This window comes from Phoxinus phoxinus (assembly GCF_949152265.1).
Source record: "Phoxinus phoxinus genome assembly, chromosome: 23".
NCBI lineage: Eukaryota > Metazoa > Chordata > Actinopteri > Cypriniformes > Leuciscidae > Phoxinus > Phoxinus phoxinus.
In genome coordinates, this window is record NC_136898.1 from 17,995,459 (window position 1) to 18,014,692 (window position 19,234).

Genomic DNA, 19,234 nt, shown 5'->3' on the forward strand with positions numbered 1-19,234 from the left:
GTGCGAGGTTGCTGGTCTGCCTGCTTCATACACTTCATCTTCCCTTGATGGATACGCAGCCCCCTGCTTGACGTCACCTTCTCCCATCCACACGCACACTTCCGGAGGATTTTCTCGTTGTCGTTATTCGTTCCTGTCGTTGCCATTTGGTCCGTCCTTGTGGGCCCATCTTCCATCCCGCCTCTCGGAGGGCCCCCGGGCTGTTTTTTCTTTTGTTGCTTCGTAGTCAAGGGTGGCGCGTCCTGGGGCTACCAGGTCGCTAGTGGGTAGGGTGACTAGCCGCCCACTCCTAGTGCGTTCTTTCCCGCCGTCAACTGGTCTTTCCCAGCTGTCCACCAGGCTTTCCCGGCTGTCACCTGCCCTTTCGCAGGAGTTACAGTGCAGTTATTGAATATTTTTCATGGTAAAAAAAACATTAAAAAAAATGCAAAATCACATTTTATCAAACTAAGTGTTGTAGTATGACCAGTAGGGGACCATTGTTGTGTAAACTGAATTTGGTGATACTACAGTGTGTAACATTAACATTAACATTAACTATTTTTGTAGTAACATTTTTCGGGTTTTGAACTTTGCTCATAGATTTTATAAGGCTTGTTTTAAGGAAAATTAGGTTGTAACTCGTTGTCTACCTTATGATTGGAAAGAGGAGTCATTTGTGTTTTACAATGTTCAGGCTAGCTCACAAGTTATTGATCCGGGAAGTTCGAATCTGTGAATATTCCCAACTTTACTGAACTCCTTGAACTAAACACTGACGGTATTTCTCTATACTTATAGCTGGAGTTTGAGTTTTTCCTCTTTGTCGCCATCTCTGTTCGAAATCTGCAATTGCAGCTATCCGCGGAATTAGCAACTTTACGTGGGTTGTACCTCAGCACGGCACAGCGCGGATGAATCCAATGTTTTAAGGAGAATGTGCGGCAGTCAGTCACCGCGCCGGTGTGGATCCTGTCATTCGGAATCACAGATTCTACTTTTTGGAAATATGACCAACACAATTTAAGATTTTTCACTGGAAAATGTAATCTGAACAAGTAACAAACATCCACTTTTGTTTTGACCAACTAAGGGGGGAAAAGCATTGCAGTAAATCGCGCTGATTATAATTTATAATATTGGATTATAGTTTGTTCTCAGATTGTTAACCCTCTAAGCGCCAAAGTCGCAAAATTGCGACAAGACGTCATACTTAATAAAACAGGCTGTAGATCCTAATATGGTGTAATATCTCGTTTGTATTCCCTACCACTAGATGGCAGACATGTAATACTTTGATTCAAGACCAAAATGACGTCATGTTCCTATTCAAAGTATTGGAGAAAACCATGGAGAAAACAGCAGAGCAAGTGAGCGCTCGTGTCATTGATGCGGAAGCAGTTGAGTTCAGAGCGTCTGAGTAAATTGTGAGATTTGTGAGAGAAAATCATCAAATGGCTAATAAAAACTTGTATCGTGAGGATGTTGCAAATGTTATTCGCCGATTCTGACTCTGAAGGGGAATATTTGCCTTTTGAAAATGACGATCGCGCTTCTCCCGGTACATCTTTGCCGCGAAATGGTGCAGCTCGCGCTTCTCCCGGTACATCTTTGCCGCGAAATGGTGCAGCTCGCGCTTCTCCCGGTACATCTTTGCCGCGCAGTGGTGACAATGACAGTAGTCCGAGCTGTGCGCACTCGGCGCGCGCGCGTGAGGCAGATCTGGCCGCGCCCGCGCTGCTTGTAGCAGGAGCAGAGGCGATGTGACACGGGGCAACTAAACAGGTCTTGTCTACTTGTGTTTGTGTCATATGAATAATATGTAATATATTCATATATATAATCAGAGTGCCTACTGTATGTAGTAAATGGAAAATCTCTACAGCAAAAGGCCAACCACTACCTGCATTCGGTTTGTTTCTACCATTTATTAGTAATGATTTACACAGTTTGTTTACTACTCACTATTTACCTGAGCATTCAGTATTGTGCAATATAGCATACAGAAGGTGAGGGACATTTTGGGGGGAAAGAAGTGCTCCATTTTATCATTTAAACTTGTGACTTTTCATGAAAATTCTATAATCCAAGATAGCCGCCACCATATGACGTCATAATATGCAAATTAGATGGGAAAATGTATTCCCTACATAAACTTTGGGTCATCCTTAATATTTCTCTAATTTACAGAAAGTCTCTATCTTTTATCACTTTTAAGATATAGCCTTTTGAAATTAAGATGTCAAAATCGAACGTTTTAGGAAAAAAACTCTGGCGCCTAAAGGGTTAATTGTTAATTTGTTAATTTTAACAACATCCGCATTGCGTGACTACATTCAATGCCCTTCCGATATTAACCTTGTTTTCACATGGGCCCGGTTGCAGTCTCTTTTTTTCTGAAGTCACTCCAAAGTCCGAACGAAGTCTTTTACAACGGGTGAATCTCCAGTTTTCATTGTGGAACCTTTCTGGATCCGCCATCAAATTGATGTTTAATTATATCAAGTGCTGTGAGAAAAGGCTATAAATCTCCTCCAACATCCTCACACGCAATATAACCTACTAGCCGAGACACATTATTTAGCCTATAGGGGTGTGAACCTAACGTTACACTGGTTTCACGGTTCGGATCGGTTCATTACGATTATCATGTCATCGATTCAGTTCAATACAATATCATGACGCATTGACGATGCACTGGATCCTCCTTTTTCTATTTTACTTTACCCCCTGCATATTTTATTTGTGCGTGACATGATTTACACAGCGTGTGTCTTCTCCAGGTCGTGCTTACCAGGTTGTTCATAAAAGCCTAAATGTGCCCAGATGTCGGCTTTTAAAGTAGTTGGAGCTAGAGACCTGCACCCACGGGACCCAACGCAGTGCGGCGCAGGACTAGTTTTGATGGCCGAGTGTGGGCGCGGTCGGTAATGCACTCGTGTGTGCATTCCTTGCGAGAGAATAAAACGATTCGCGGGACTTCCTCAAAATAGAAATGTCGAGTAAAATATCTACAGTTCAGAACGCAAAAATCCAATATTTTTTCCACCACCATGTCATTTGTGCTCCGTAGCTTAGTAGCCTACTTCACTCACATTCTAATACACACACCTTACCTCGTTCCTCCCTTCCCTGCTGCTGAGGCGATGTGGTCCAGGGTGCACAACTGAAGCTATGCGCCTCGATCGCCCCCAGGTGGCTGGATGCAGTAAAGGTCATAAACCCCGTGAGACAACAAAACAATCACATTACACTTCAAATATTTTTTTCCAAAGATGTTTTTTTTTTTTTGGCAGTTTTTATCATGCTGATGTTAGTTAAAGTCTTTGTTCTTTAAATAATTTTGGTTTTAGTTAGCTATCTGAATCTGATGGTAAACGGGGGTGTGACATCATGACTGACAGCTTCTCTGAGTGACGTAGTCACTGAGGCGCCAACTGACTTTTATCGGGATCCTCGGGAGGAGATTGGAGCTCAAACTTTAAAGGTAGGGTAGGTAGGATTTATATAAAAACTTTTTACCAAATTTGATTAAACTTTCTATATATATCAATGCATAATTAAAATGTAAGTACTCTGATAAAAAGAGTATAAAAATCGAGTGACTAGACCGTTTAATCTTCATTAAACACAGCTCATTATTTCCATTCGGGACGAATCACAGGATTGGCTTGCGCGACTGTCACTCGACGTCGCCATGACTACCGCCGTTATTACTGGCTCTGCCCACGTGCGCGCAGTCGCGCACCCGTTTTTAGGTGGGAGTGAATGGAATTAATGAGCTGTGTTTAATGAAGATTAAACGGTCTAGAGTCACTCGATTTTTATACTCTTTTTATCAGAGTACTTACATTTTAATTATGCATTGGTATATAAAGACAGTTTAAACAAATTTGAATAAAAGTTTTTTTTAGACAATTCTGACCTACCCTACCTTTAATTCTACATTTCCATAACTGTTTATTTAACACTAGGCCAACATAAACTGTAGCCTACCAACCGATTTCGCTGAAGTGTGGGTGGGGCCTTGATATTGCAGGTCCTCTTTCTTATTTTTCGCTTTGTTTTATAAATACTTATCTGTGTTCAGTGTTTGTCTATAGTCAGTCTTTTGTGTTGCTTTTCCTCCATAGGTTGGCCAAACCTGAGCGCCTATATCAGTCCCTCCAGAAAAACGTGATTATGCGATCGCATGATTCAATGCAAAATCAGCCAAAGTCCGCATATTTATGCAGGGGGCGCATTTTTTAAAATACGCTGCACTTTCGCCGCATAGCCTAAATTGCAGATTTCCGCGCGCAAAATATGCGGGCTTGCATGATTTCATAATCCCTGCATTTTCGTTGCAAAAAGTCACATATATCTTAGCAGAAAGTTGAAAAATGTTGCGTTTACTTCACACAAGCGCAGCCATTTGCCCCGTTGCCATGGGAACGTTATGAAGTGACATAATTGCGCGACATCATTTAAAAGCTGCAAACCCCGTAATGCTGATGAAACCATGATGAAGCCCGCAAATCATTCTCATTTGCCAACAAACATAAGCGCAAAAGACCGCGCAAAGCAGTTTCTCAGTGTGTTACATGACAGTGGGGGCAAATTATTTTGTACTCCGTGCAACTGTGTGTTGGACCACAGGCGGAAGTCGACGCTGGACAACCACTTTGCCACTTTGTCATTTTTACAGAAGTTGTAGCATATTCATTTTGTAAAGCTACAGAACTTGTTCGACATCAATTTTTTGTAAGTTTCAGCCATGTGTTTATTAAGGTCTGAAATAAAACAAGATGAGAACTTAATTATTCCCAGCCCTTTATGTGAGGTAGTATGCTTGCTTATCATAGGAAGTAATAAGAAATTACTTTACATTAAAGTAGTAGCCTAGTGAATAGGGTGTTGGGGGAAAAAAATTGTTTTCTCTTTTTCATCAAACCGCAGTTTTTGCAAGTTCCCGCAATTTCATCGCATAAAATTGCATAAATATCCCGCATATTCCATCGCATTTTTAAAGAAAACGTGCCGCATAATCAAGGATCTTTTCCCGCAACAATCAGACAAAAACTCTGCGTTTTTCTGGAGGGACTGCTATATAGCCAGTGTTGCGTTGGTAGCAACCGGAAGCCGAGTCTATTGTCTGTCTTTAAAGGGGGATATAAATGTGTTATGTTATTGTTATATGCTTATTTCTGTTATTTTTGTATATGTATTTATATTTGTCCACAGACACCTATCTATTCTAATTCATTTAAATTTTATTTATTAGACATTCTTATCTTTTCATTTAATGGATAATGATGATCGGTTAAAAAGCATCGGATGTCGGTCAGGGAAATAATAGAAATTAACAAAATGCTCTCATAACAATTTTTCACCAGATTTCTATGCTGCAAGCAAATTCACGCTAACTCTAAAACTTGCACACAAGCTAAAACCTGACGTGAGGCTTGATTGTAGCAATCAACCATATTAATAAATACGAGTTTTGCGTCCACAATGACTGCATGCCCAAATTTCTGTCGTACATTTGTTTTGTAAATGAGGGCCAATGAGTTCAAATGGTTTTTCTTACATTAATACATTAACTTATTGATGTAAACTTAACTGATGTAGCGACTTATACCGACATATCCAAAACAATGATTTTGTACTGAGCTCAAATGCATTTTTCAGTACCCTAGTACCCTAACATGCTGATAAATTGCAAGCTAAATGGACACATCTTTGTGGTTAACAAGAAGGAAGTAGGTGAAACAAGGCAGTTTAAGTCCATACTGATTGCTTTAATTGCATCTATTTGGATGTCTGGTGACTGATCATTAAATCTAAAGGAGATAAAGGCTGGTACAGACTAGAACACAAAGGGCATTGCTTCCTTCATTATCTGACGCTCACAGTGTAACAACATAGTCCATAAATCACCTGCAAACCCAACAGAACTACTCAGACAGTCTCTTCTCAATAGGGGTAGCAACTGAAACACCAGGCATCTCTTTTTGATTAGCCGCCATAGTCAGATTGTCTGCACAATGTTCAAAGGTGAGCATTGAATGAGACTTCTTTTGTGTGATTATCGTGCAACTGCAGCAAATTGTAATAAATTGTAGGGACATGAGCACAGGAGCCTTTTTGGGTGGTAATTGCTGTCAGCTATGCTGATGCATGTAATAAGAAAAGAAAAGAAACAAAAGTTTAGCTCCAACTTGCCTCAACACACCTGCCTGGAAGTTTCTAGTATGCCCTCAATTAGCACATGCAGGTGTGTTTAGTTAGGGTTAGAGCTGTGGATTTTACCTGATCTCGGATCTTCTTTTTTGTTGTTGTAGACATTTGTAATAAGACATTTGTATAATAAAAAACGAAGAGTTTAGTTAATTTTCTCTTATTAGCCTGACTAGCAACGCCCACCATAAGGCCCGGTTTACACGAGAACGCTCGCGGGTGAAAACGTAAAAATATTTTATCGGATGTGCCTTTCGTGTACACACGGCGACGGCGTTTTTGGGGCTTAAAAAAACGCAAAAAAGTGAAACCACCCTCCAGAGTGGAAATTTTAAAAACGCTCCACCATCACGTTCCCGTCTAAAGGGTAAAAACGCAAAAGTCTGCTAGACAGTGAAGGCGTCGCGTACGCGTTTACGTCACAGGCATGCGCCAGTACAGGAAACATTATCAAACTAATATAGCATTAATTGCATTGACAAAAAAAAACATTGACATTTTTGAGCGACAACAAATTTAGAAAAGAGCACATTATACAAACAACTCATATTTAATGGTATTGTTGATGATGATTTTTAGATTTCATTTAATAAATTAACCTTTCAAGAAAACATTTGCAATTGGTTCGTAAAAGGTGTTTACACATGTTTGAGCTGAGTTTAAATTGCATTTACACCAGTTTTGACCAGCAAGTTTCACCTGTGTGTTGCGTTTCAAGCACTTTCGAAACAGTGAATCGTTTTGCAAAGCAAGTGGTTCAATTAATTTGGAGTTTCGAAAACCTTTGTTTCTCCCGTCACTAGTAATAGGTGTGTTCGACTTGAAGCGATGCTGTGCAGACCAATCGGTGTATGACATCAAAGTACCGCGAGAGCGTTTCGAAAGCATAGGTGTCACAAAGCAGAAGGAGACGAACAGGTAACGTAAATAGAGTTTTATTCAACAGTAAACTCAATGGTAAAGGTAGCAGATGAGTAACCGGAAGTAAACAGTTTCTGATGTGTAGATGATGAAAGTGAACCAGTCTCTTATCTGCTGCTGGTTTGGAGATTGGTGAAGGATCCAGATGGCTGAAGGCGGACAGAAGAAGCCGGGTGGCTGACTGAAGAAGACCCAGGTCGAAGTATGATGAAGGTAAGTAGTCCGTTCGGAATAAGGTAGGTGTTTAGCGATCTCAGTAATGGAGTCAGGTTTGTCGATAGTACAACGACGAGACCAGACAACTGGCAGAGTGAAGGTGTGTGGTTTATGAAGGGATCTGGTGATGCAGGATGATGACGTGCTGGTGAGGACAGGTGATGGTGATTAGTACTCAGGGGATTGAGAACGAGTGGGCGGAGTGATGATGTCTGGTGTTGATGACGGTGTCTCCGTTACAATAGGGAGCCGTCTGCTCTCTAACCGCTTTGATGTCGGTCTGCACAGTGCCGCTTCAAGTCGAAAAACGCCTATTGCGCTTTTCCACTGCATGGTACGGTGTGGCATGGTTCGGTACGGCACGCTTTGACGCTTTTCCACTGCATGGTGCGGTACGGTATGTCTCGGCTCGGCACAGCTCACTTTGTGGCGCTTTTCCACTGCATGGTACGGTACGGCTCGCTTCGGCTCACTTTAAATGGTACCACCTCTTTTGAGGTTCCAAGCATACCGTACCGATACTAATATGTGACGTGAAAACACTGCAGATCACTGATTGGTCAGACAGAATTGTCACTACCAGCGTCATTGTATTTGCGAGACATCAAACCCGCTAGATTTAAATAGCCAGTAACAGCCACTGCTGTAGCACCTGTTTTTAAACAACTTGCTTGACTTGCTTGAAGAAAAAAAAACGTTCAAAAAAGAAATTGCTGAATCGTGGTCAGTGGACGAAGTGCAGATGTTCCTCTCGTTGGTTGCCGAGGAGCGGATAAACTATAACGATCAGTCTTTAATCCCACCCACTTTGAAGCGGTACTAACTGCAGTGAAAAAGCAAACCGAGCTAAAGCGAACCGAGCCGCGCTGAGCCCGAGTCGTACCACGCAGTGGAAAAGCGCCACTAATGACATCATTACCCAGGGGGCAGTACGTGAATTACCTCTCATCTCGACAAATCAAGTGAATGCAAGCAGAATCAGTCTACCCAAGTTCTATTTTATTATGCTAATTTGTATATGCCAGTCTGTGCTCAAGAGGCACTTTTTTTCTCCACTTCAAGCACTGACCGAATCATTCCCCCCACCCAACAGATGCAAACACCCCAGATGTAAAGGTTATTTATGTTGGTGTGATAAATAAAATAACACCTGGTCAAGAGGAAAGTGGATGCTGGGTGCAAACATGAGCACAGAAAAACCATTCCCCAGTGCACAAACCTCTAACCTGTTCAGACAAAACGAAAAAGCCAAGGTTGTTCCCTCAACTGACTTGTTCAGAAAAGCTTAAAATAATTTCCTTTTGAATTCCCAGTAGGAACTCCGTGAAAATGTTGACTCACATTCTATCCATTCTGGATTTTACATGTATATGATTGTATCCACAGCACTTACAAATTATAATATTTTTACCTGCTAAAAAATTAACTAAATACGATTATAAAATTACAGTAACTGCAAATCATTGACATTGCATTGTTTAATGTACTGGCAGTTTAGTTGAAATAGATTAATTTCATCAGTCAAAGTGGTGTGAAATCTTTGAAAGATATTGTTTTTGTTTGAGGCACTAATCATGAGTTAAATTAGACATTCATGAGAAGAACTCTTCTGCTTTTTTTGTGTGTGTGTGTGTGTGTGTGGGTGGATTTTGACAGATTGTGTCCACAAAATCTACACACATTTACTTTCTTATCCGTATAATTGTTTGTAGAGACTGCAGCAATAATTGATTGGGGTGTTTTCTAAGCTATTATTGTGGTATCATATATTTCAGTTACCTTCCTAAGCAACAAATAAAATGAAATGGGCTTGTTTACTTTTATGTCAATCAGATGCTCTCTTCCTGTTTAAGCTAGCTCATGAATGCAACAAAAAAATATCATAAATCAGAAAGAAAATCAGACCTAGTACACTAAAAAATGCGGACATTTTTCACGTGATAAATTGTGTACCTTGCCCGCTGTGAAAGGTTCTCTACTTTTGTTAAGGACTCCACCCTTATTTGGACTCCAAGTGCTCAATTGTAAAAGCACATTATTGAGAAAACAAACCTGTGTTGGGCTTGAAGATGGAATGAGTGTCAGCTCGGTGCAGACAGGTCGTTTCCCACCCATGCGGGAGGCCCCCTGTGCACAGTAAGTCTTCTGTCCCCGGGCAGATATGGATGCTAACGCCAGTCTCTGCTGCTGTTGCTCATCTGCTTCTCAGAAGGTTTCGCTGAGTCAGCGCCACACTCAGCATCACACCCTCCATGTGGGGCCTCCTATTTGCACTTCCATTATTCATTTTGTATACTATTCCTGTCTGTGTTAGGAGACAGTAAGGGTAGTTCGCCTGACCAACTGAATTCTTGCATCAGTATTTGTTTCATTTGTACACTCCAAAATAACCTAGCCAACAAAGTCCCTATAAAAAACACTGACTTTTGTCCGTTGCCATCAAGTCTGGTCCAGTTTTCCGCTTTATCTAGCCAAGAATCGCCCACTTAGAAGGAAAGGTGTCTGACCAACATGGAAAGCATCCAAGCACAATTACACAGCAGTGTCAGTCTGTGACCGGCTGTACCGAAAACACTGAAGAAAATTCAAATGATTTCAGAGACATACATCAAAAGAAAAAAACGAATAAACTGTTTTTACTCTGTTAAATGTGTCAAACAAAAAGCTGCAATGAAATGGAAGCATAGACATATTGTGACCATATACTTAAAACATTTTTTTTATTTTTCTGAATGCTGTGTTTTGTAATAAAGGCTTGATTTATTAATTTATTTCGTTTCATTTTCTTAACAATTAAGATGCTGCATGTGTTTATCCAGTCTAATCGAAGTGTGCGTCTCTCCTCCGAATTTCCCAACAAAAATCCCGCCCGTTCACATAAAATACATAAAACTCGCATTACTGAGCTATATGCGTTTAAAAGTAGCCTATTAAAATGGCACAATGGCATTGCTCAGTTCAACGTTTTGGGAAATCGGGCATTTTGTCCCGCTTCAGCTCTTATTCAAAAGTTAATAACGCGCTCAACATTCAGGTAAATAAGGATTTCCCACTGTCATCTCTGCAGACTGAGCTCGTGCGTCATCCTCGCGCATTCAGCCAATAAAGTGTAGACCTATGTATTTCATAGAACATTATGTCTAGTACTATATAAATTACAATGGTTTAATTGGCATTATTTCAAACGACCCGACCGACCACGACCCGAATATCATTAAAAATATTTTTGGATGACTCGTAACCGCGGGTGACCGCAGGCACTCGTCGCTCATTTTAGATCATCACTGATTCACGGGGCCTATTTGTAAACCGTTATAGTAAAAAAAAAAAAAAAAAAACGGACTTCCAAAATAATCCGGCGGGCCAGAAAATATTGCTGGCGGGCCAGTTTTGGCCCGCGGGCCGCCAGTTGCCGACCCCTGCCGTAGGGTGTCCCATTTGTCATTTTAGCTCTCAGAAGGGTGCTCGCGAGTGCCCTCTTTTGCGCCCTCGATGCGCACTTTTGCCGAGCCCGCACTGATGCTGACTCCGCAGCAGACTTCTTCCCGTCAGTCAAACCTGCGTTACATCACGAAAGTGCGGACTCAGAGGAAGACCGCGAGTGCTTAGGCCTATTATTTGCTTTATATTTCAGAAACCCTCCACCCTCCCCAGCTCCACCTGTATAGATCTATTACTATAGGGTGATTCAGCAGCAATAAAAGCTGTAGCAGATCTACTCCGCCAAGACCAAACACATTAACTTTGTCATCCTCATCACCATGCCAAACTCTCAGAGAGTTGTCATGACATAAATATCTTTCAACGATCTGATGCCATTTTTGGTAAATCCAGTTATTAGTTCTCCCTCAAAAGGAAGGTTGAAATGCTCATTGTATAAAAGGTATTGTTCACCCAAAAGGTAAAATTGTTTCATTATTTAATCTTCCTTATGTCGTTGTAAACTTACATGATTTTTTTTCTACTGTGGAACACAAAAGATGACATTTTTAAAAGCCTGTTTTTATGTCCATAATATAATGAAAGTCTATGGGGTCCACTGTTGTTTTGGTCCTCATTTAATGAAGGAAAAAAAAAAGTTAAAACAATCTTCAAAGTATCCTTTTTAGTGTTCCATAGACAAAGAAAGTCATACAGGTTTGGAACGATATGAGTAAATGACAGAATTAAGATAAAAACATATATATATATATATATATGTTATATGTATATGTTTTTATCTTAATTCTGTCATATATATATTGAAACATTATATAAATACATACTGTAAGGAACCTGTGCTTTGATATGTCTATTATTGTGAAAATTGTCATTTGAGTTCATGTTCCTTTTGTAGTACTTTTCATGGTCTTTGTAGTTCTTTTGTTCTTGCTAATTAGACTCAGGTGTCTCGTGTTATCTAATTAGTTCTGTTATTTAACCATGGTGTTAATTCTTACCTGTATTATTTGTACTGTACTATACCTTATTGTCGGAATGTTAATTTGTCCCAATGTTCGTGTGAACGTGCCCTTCGTGGATTCATTGTTATGGTGAGGCTCTATGTCATGTGTTCTACGCTCAAGCCATAAATTACTGTTCTGAGCCATTTAACATAATTTTTATCTGCATCTAGATCATGACTCTAACTTGGTTCTTGGAGCACGTTACACATACATGCACATACATACATAATATATATACACGCATACATATATATAGTTACCACAGTAAATTTTACTTTGAAAAATGTCTTCAGTATGCAGTTACCTAAAATCCTGTCTCATGTTGTCATAAAGCAGTATGAACTTCTACTACTGATGCCTTTTTGCATTAGCTCACATGACGAAAGCCTCATGTCCTCTTGTCATCTCGGATGTAGAAAGTGAGCACAGATTTGGCTCAAAGCCAGGACCCACACTTCACATCAATTCTGTCTTATTCTCAACTATTTATATGGTGACGGAGAGAGAAATACTCAGAATATGAAGTCAGGCAAAAGTAATAAACTTTTTCAACTTTTAGAGCTCTATATAAACTGTAAACATCTGCCAAAACCTGTTTACTCATTCCCCGCCAGCTTTCTTTTTTTTTATTAAAGTTGCCAGCCAGCGCCATGATTTTTGATCATTTTCACAAAATTCGTGGCCCCCAGAATATTTTGTTGTATGAATATTTGAACACGCAATATATCAAAAGTAAGAACAGACCCTCTGCTTTAAATTTTTTTTTTTTATAATTCTAGCTTCACGCATTACTTTTTTATCAACACTTCAATGGGGGTAAATTTCATTTAAAAAAATAAAGATTTTGAGCAAAAAGCTGAGAACACCAGATGGATGGAGTAGAACGAGTCCATCAACAACCCCAAAGCTTTCACAGTCCTGTAGCTCGTCCTGGGTCAACACATGTTTGATATATGCTGTATAATGTTGATGATCGTATTATTCTACATATGCTTACATATCGCTTTTTTCAGCTTCTTCTTTACATGTCTTTTGATCTGGAGATGCTACTCTTTCAGAAGATGCCTAATAGCACCCCCTACCGTATGACAGTGAAAACACGGAAAATTCCGTCAAGGGCCGGGAACGAGTTCCAATTGTTTACTGCTGTCTGGGAACGCAAAGAGGAGAATGGGGTAAGATGTGTCAGCTGCATCACCCACATAGTGTATCACATGCTTCCTAATTTATGTCATTAACACATTTAAGGTCCCATTATGCACATGAGTGGGCGTAGGAACAAGGCCACAGGTAATCACAGTGCTGCTACAGTATAAGGCAATAAAACTCTCAATTATGTAAATTAGACACACAGATTCTCTTGTGTGGGGAAATACTTTCTTACACAAGAGATTTTAAACAATGTCATTTAGTTCAAAAGACGAGCCTCCATTGCTAATTACAAGACGTCACCTTTCACCTTAGAACTAACAGCGACTTGGTCCGTTTGTTAGCAGTCAGCAAGTTGTGATTATGCTTTTATAAAACAGTTAAATAGACAGGAAGTTAGTCTCGAATAACTTACATTTTAAATACAATGTCAGCTCCTTCGTAATAGTTCCATACAAAGCCACAGTTTTGTTCTTGATTGATTCAGCCTTTTTGAACAAATCGGTGAAGAACGATGATATAATTACTCGTTCATTAGGAGCCACTCATTACTGATGGAATCAGTGTGTTTCAAAACAATAACTCACTCATAAAGACAGTGTTTAAATTCTGAATAGCATACTATCTTATCTTCTGCCATGTTGTATATTTATTTCCATTGAATAAATTGTAAGTGGGACGTTATCATGAATTCACCGTCACTTGTTTTGTTCCTGAATGACTCGACTTTGTCGAATGAATCGGTTGAATAATGATTCAATCACTAAAAGCCATTAGGTGTGTTTGACTTGAAGCGGCACTGCGCAGACCGATCGGTAAGTGACATCAAAGTACCGCGAGAGCAATTCGAAAGCATATGAACCGCTTGCTCTCTTATCGCTCGCGTAGTACTTTTATGTCATACACCAACCGTTCCGCACAGTGGCGTTTCAAGTCTAACACACTTATTCACTTATTTAGTTACTGAATGAATTCACATTTTTCAACTAATCGGTTAAATGAACGATTCAATGAGTCTCCAAAGGCAGTCAATCGTTTCATTCCTGGATGAATTTATTTTTTTAACGATTCTATTGAAAGAATGGTTTAATGAGTACCTCATACATCCAGTGACTTGTTTCGTTCCTGAATGAATCCTTATTACGAATCGGTTGAATGAATGATTCACTCATTAAGACTGTCACTTAATGAGTAGACAGACACGTATCACAGACAGACAAGTAGATAGATGCAAACAGTGAAAAGATCCAGTGGACATCTGTTTGAAAACCGCTCTAGCAGTCAGATTCAAGGAATTCAGAATCAGATATATAATGAACTTCCTAAAATAGTAACTGGGATTTAGCAAGTGAACTCTCATAATAGTAATATTGAGGTTTGCATTCAAATGTGTATAGGTCATATTTGAGAGGCCATATTTCTATGGCCCTGTGCTATAGACACATTCTTCAGATTTATGTTAATAGCAGACATCCTAAAATATAAATAGGTGTGCAAATTTTTACATCTCATTTATCTAATTTCTCCTTGACTAGACAGTTTAATTAGAAAGTGGCACAGCTTACCCCATTCACCCTATTGTTTGTTTAGCATTTTGCCAATCACAGCACATTTCCATTGAATTCCAACGAGAAAAGACACTAGAATGTGTCTTGCTGTAAGAACATTGCTCAGAGTGTTTACACTTTAGGGAAATCACAGTCTTTGCATCTACTGCCTCAGCAAGCAGCGGGAAATGTTTATTAATGTTGTCCGCATGATTTAAGGACGCAGAGCATTTAACGTGAGTAATAACTTTTGGGTTCCTAAATGTCTTGGCCACAGCTGTATTCATTAGAGTGAACCCAGATTGATTACTTTTAATGAATGAGCAAACACTGTACATCAGGTAAAGCTTTTGGGTGGGAAACTGATATCAAAGGAAATGTTTGTTTCATGTTTCCATTTCTTACTTGCAAAATACTTTGCTCATGCATACGGCTATAACTAATAATCTGTGTTGGGTTATCATAAACAATAGGGTGAAACGGATATGCTAGAAAAAAACAGAATATAAATCTGCATAGTAAGATGTTGTTGTTTTTCTGAAAGGCTGAGAATTCAAATAGCTTAAAATCTTCTCATACAACAACAACAAAACCCAGTTTGATTTTTGGTTAGTGTCATGTGTAAGAGAGGGCAACATTTTCATATCAAGATAAAACCTAAAGAGACAAAGGCAACATTTAAATCAATGGCTTACCACAAAATGTAATAATTTACTCACCTTCATGTTCTTAATCCTTACAATGAAAGTGAATGGGGTCCAAAAACAAGACTAAACCCCAGTGACTTTTATTGTATTTATAAAAAAAAAAAAAAAAACCTGAGTCAAAAATACAGGTTTAAAAATTATGTAAGGGTGGATAGAAGATGACAGAACTTTATTTTTTTTAATGTATTTATTGAGTGAACTGTCCCTTTAAGTCCAAACTATTAAATTGGCCTTGGGGTTTCTGAAAAAAAAAGACTTAAACATGAGGTAAACATATTTATATGGTCGGATTTTTGCATTGCAATAAGTACAATGTTTTGTATTTTAATGGTAAAATGGTTTTAATTCTTCTCATGACATTGGTTGCCAACCTCACATATCCCAGTCCCCACCCCAAGATGGCATCCACTATCGCCAAAGGTGTGCATTCATTATCCAAGCTCCTTTACAAATCCGACTACACCTACACAAGCAATACAGCCTCCCTTGGCTACATATAATTGATAAGGCTCTTGAGAAAGAAACCTAGGGACAAGATGAAGATCGGGCTGAAGGAAATTGATTGAGCTCATAAATCCTGTCCAGAGCAGCACCATATTTTATTAGCGCTACGCTAGAGAAGTGCGCTCCTGCTGCGATTTTAAAAAACGGCCATTCGGTCTATGTGTGTGCGTGCGCATGTGTGTCATACCTCTGCTTTTGTTTGTGTGCATCTCTAGGGATGCATTTTACACAGATACTAGACATTTGCCTAATTCCCCATGAATAATGAAATTGCATTCACTGATCTTTAATGCAAAAACGCATGATGCATATGCATCATCACAAGCAACAAAAGAAACACTTAAAATACAACAGCATGGTTTTATAATCACATTGCCCTCAACCATACTTCAACCAACTTTTGTCTTGCAATCTCACATTTCCCCTCTAACATTTGGTTCAAAAATACCTTTTTTTAATCCTGGCATCATCTGTCTGTCTGTAATCTAGCACTTGAATACACACTCCAAGAGATCAGCGTTGTGCGCACAACAATAAAAAATAAAAAAATGAAGCTGAACAGATGTGGGTTTTTTTTTTTTTTTGCTGGAGGGATACGCGGCATACAAACAATAGTAATATCGTGAAACAAATAGTCTGTGTTAAAAGCTGTGAGATTTCTGCAAGGATCACCTGAGCCCAAAAATGTGGTTTCCCAATTGAATTAATGACCCATCCCTGGAGCCGAACTCCTGCTCCGAACCCTTTTAGTAGCACTCATGAAATGGATGAGTCTGGTAGGTTTTAATATTTAGGTTACCTCACGGCTCACTGCATTCGATCTTATAAGCATAATGAGATTGCCCAAGCTTGCGGGACACTTAAGTACACATATTTACCCTGATGGAGAAATATAGAAAGACATGTGTGCACATAGTATTTCAGAATTATTATATATTCTACATTATATCTACATTATAAGACACATTTAAATTGCACAGTATATTGCACAGCAGGTTTGATATTGGATTTCTTGCTGTTTATTAAAATTTGCTGTTATGAAAACATGACAAGGATATATTCTCTAGTTGGTTGCAGGTGATATTAGAGGGATTGACATTCACATTCTAGAGAGCATTTGATTGGTCAGAAATCTTTGGTGCAGGATGATTCATTCTTTTTTTGGTCAATTTTCCTCGAAAAGAAAGCTTAATGTTTTTCTTGATGGGTTTTATTATTATTTCATATCATATTTACTTTTACCTGTATCATTAACCATCCTTAACTTCTCTTGAGACGTGCCTTGTCTTTGTGTGCATGGACTCAACCTAATTTAGATCAGATTAGTGTTGGTTATTGACTAAATCCTTCACCTAAATCTCTCCAGTTGAATGCAAAGAGTTGCACAGTGGATATGTGACTTTGAGGTGATGAGAGATGATGCCGTATCAGGCGCATCCAACTGTAACAATAATTTGATTCCTATTGGTATATTTAGATCTTATTAGAGTCCTGCAAAGGATTAGATGATGATCCATTTTTATAGCTGAGAAATGTGTAGATACTGCGATAAACCTACAAAATATCTCGAAATGCACTTTGCTGAATGCAACGACTAAATGAGTGTTTCCTCCAAGTCTCGCGTGTCCCTTTTGATCAGACCTGAAATATCATGCATGAATTTGTACCTCAGTTAATAAGAATTCAAATTAATTTTGCAAAAATTACTTCTTGGTAGGCCAGACAAGCAGCTTCTCAAGATCAGTCATCAACATGACAGAGACACATGAGAGCGAAGCCTCCATGATGTTCTACAGATCTCATGATTGAAAGACAGAGCTGAGAGGGTCGGGCATGAGTGATGTCGATCTCCAAGATGAAGCACATCAAACTTGGCGAGAAGTGATGTCGATCTCCAAGAAGATGAACATTAAACTCGGCAAGAAGCCAGGGTTTAAATATGAAAAAGCATGTAATGAGCCTCGGAGGAGCTGCTCTCAAGCTCTGAAGAGAGAATGGCAGGAGAACGAGGCAAATAGAAGGCAAGGAATAGAATATCCAGGCGGAAAAGGGATCAAGGTCTGAACAGCATCTTCCCTGAGGCTGTACCTCCATTGAGAAAGTGTCATGAAGTGCGAGGGTGAGTGGGAAGCAGGGCGGTCTGATGGGCAGAAGGATAAAGACTGAGCGACTTCATCTACACATGGGATAATCTCACACTCTATGTGTTAAGCCCTGGACACGAGATATTATATCTCCCAAAATACTGGCAGTGAGCTGCTACTGTACATCTAGATTAGACCTAAACAAGGATATTGTTGAAATACTCACTGAATCAAATACATGTGAATGTGAATAGACGAATCAAGTGCTCTTATAAAGAATTCATCCCTTTAGTGCTTTCAGTTGTCTTAGTTTTGATTTGTTGGCTTATATCCCAATGTCACGAATGCTTAACGAAAAATAGAATGTTTGATATATTTTAAGGTCATGCTTTAAAAATTCAATAACTTGGAGATTAAAAGTATAGATTTGTATCTACACATCTTTGATCAGTAAATTGCAGTTTTCCTAAGGGATTGTTTTCTCAAATTAAAATCCTGCCATTATTTACTGAATAGGTCCATGCATATTTAAGCAGCTATTTTTCAAATAGACCAAAAACAAGTCTCCAAAAAAAAAAAACACACACCAGAAATGGGTAATAAAAGTGGTAAAATCAGGGTCTTAAACCTGATTGGTTGTTTGAAATGTTGTTCCAGAATCAACAAAGATGTTGATCCAGGAACATTTTGCACTTGGTGAAATCTTATCTTGTAGAATAAAACGTGAAAATGAGCTTGTGTTCACCACAGACCTTATTTCAAGCATTCGACCAAAAACCCATTCCAAAACAAAAAAAAACATTGACTTCAGGACACTGAAAGTGCTAAAAATGTCCAGGTTTTACAGTTTAAATGTAGACAACTGCAATGATAAATTGAGGGGGAAATTAGCTTCGCTGGGATCTCCTACTTGCATATGTCACCAAACCTTTGCCTTCCCAGGTTTCTTACCTTTCAACCTCTTTGTTGAAAGGTAAGAAACTCTGTTGCTGGCCTTATTCCTTTCTGCCCGACATGCACACAGACACACACATACATCCGCGCATGCAACAATGCTATCAGCCATTCCAGGCACGCAGGCCTCAGCACAATGTAAATTATTCAGCTGGGCTTGCTGGAGGCTGCAAGCGAATCATAAATCGAGACAATCTGGGGCCATTTCGAGGGGTGACTATGGTTAAACGAAGCTAAACATCAATACAGAAAACCCTCACAACCCTAATGCCATTAAAAAGGATCATATCAAGCTATTCACACCAGCTCAAATCTCACTAAAAACGTTTGGCCATCAGTTCATTTGGACAAGCGGTGCACCTCTTTTGTAGGTTGCAGGTCTTGGCAGGGCTTCAAAGGTTAACCAACATTTTATGGATGCAAACCAACCCCAAGCCTTGCTAAATGACTTTAATTATGTATGGCTACTGGGCCAGAGGTGCCCACAGTCTAGAGCAGTACCTCATTGT

General features: G+C 39.4%; 1 long non-coding RNA gene across 1 annotated transcript; it reads left to right on the top strand.

Moving 5' to 3' along the window:
• Positions 1-879: 879 nt before the first annotated feature.
• On the top strand, positions 880-18,339 carry LOC306992092. The gene is made up of 3 exons (XR_013796219.1): positions 880-1,037; positions 12,794-12,955; positions 17,405-18,339. It is a non-coding gene; the product is annotated as an uncharacterized lncRNA (long non-coding RNA).
• Positions 18,340-19,234: the final 895 nt, after the last annotated feature.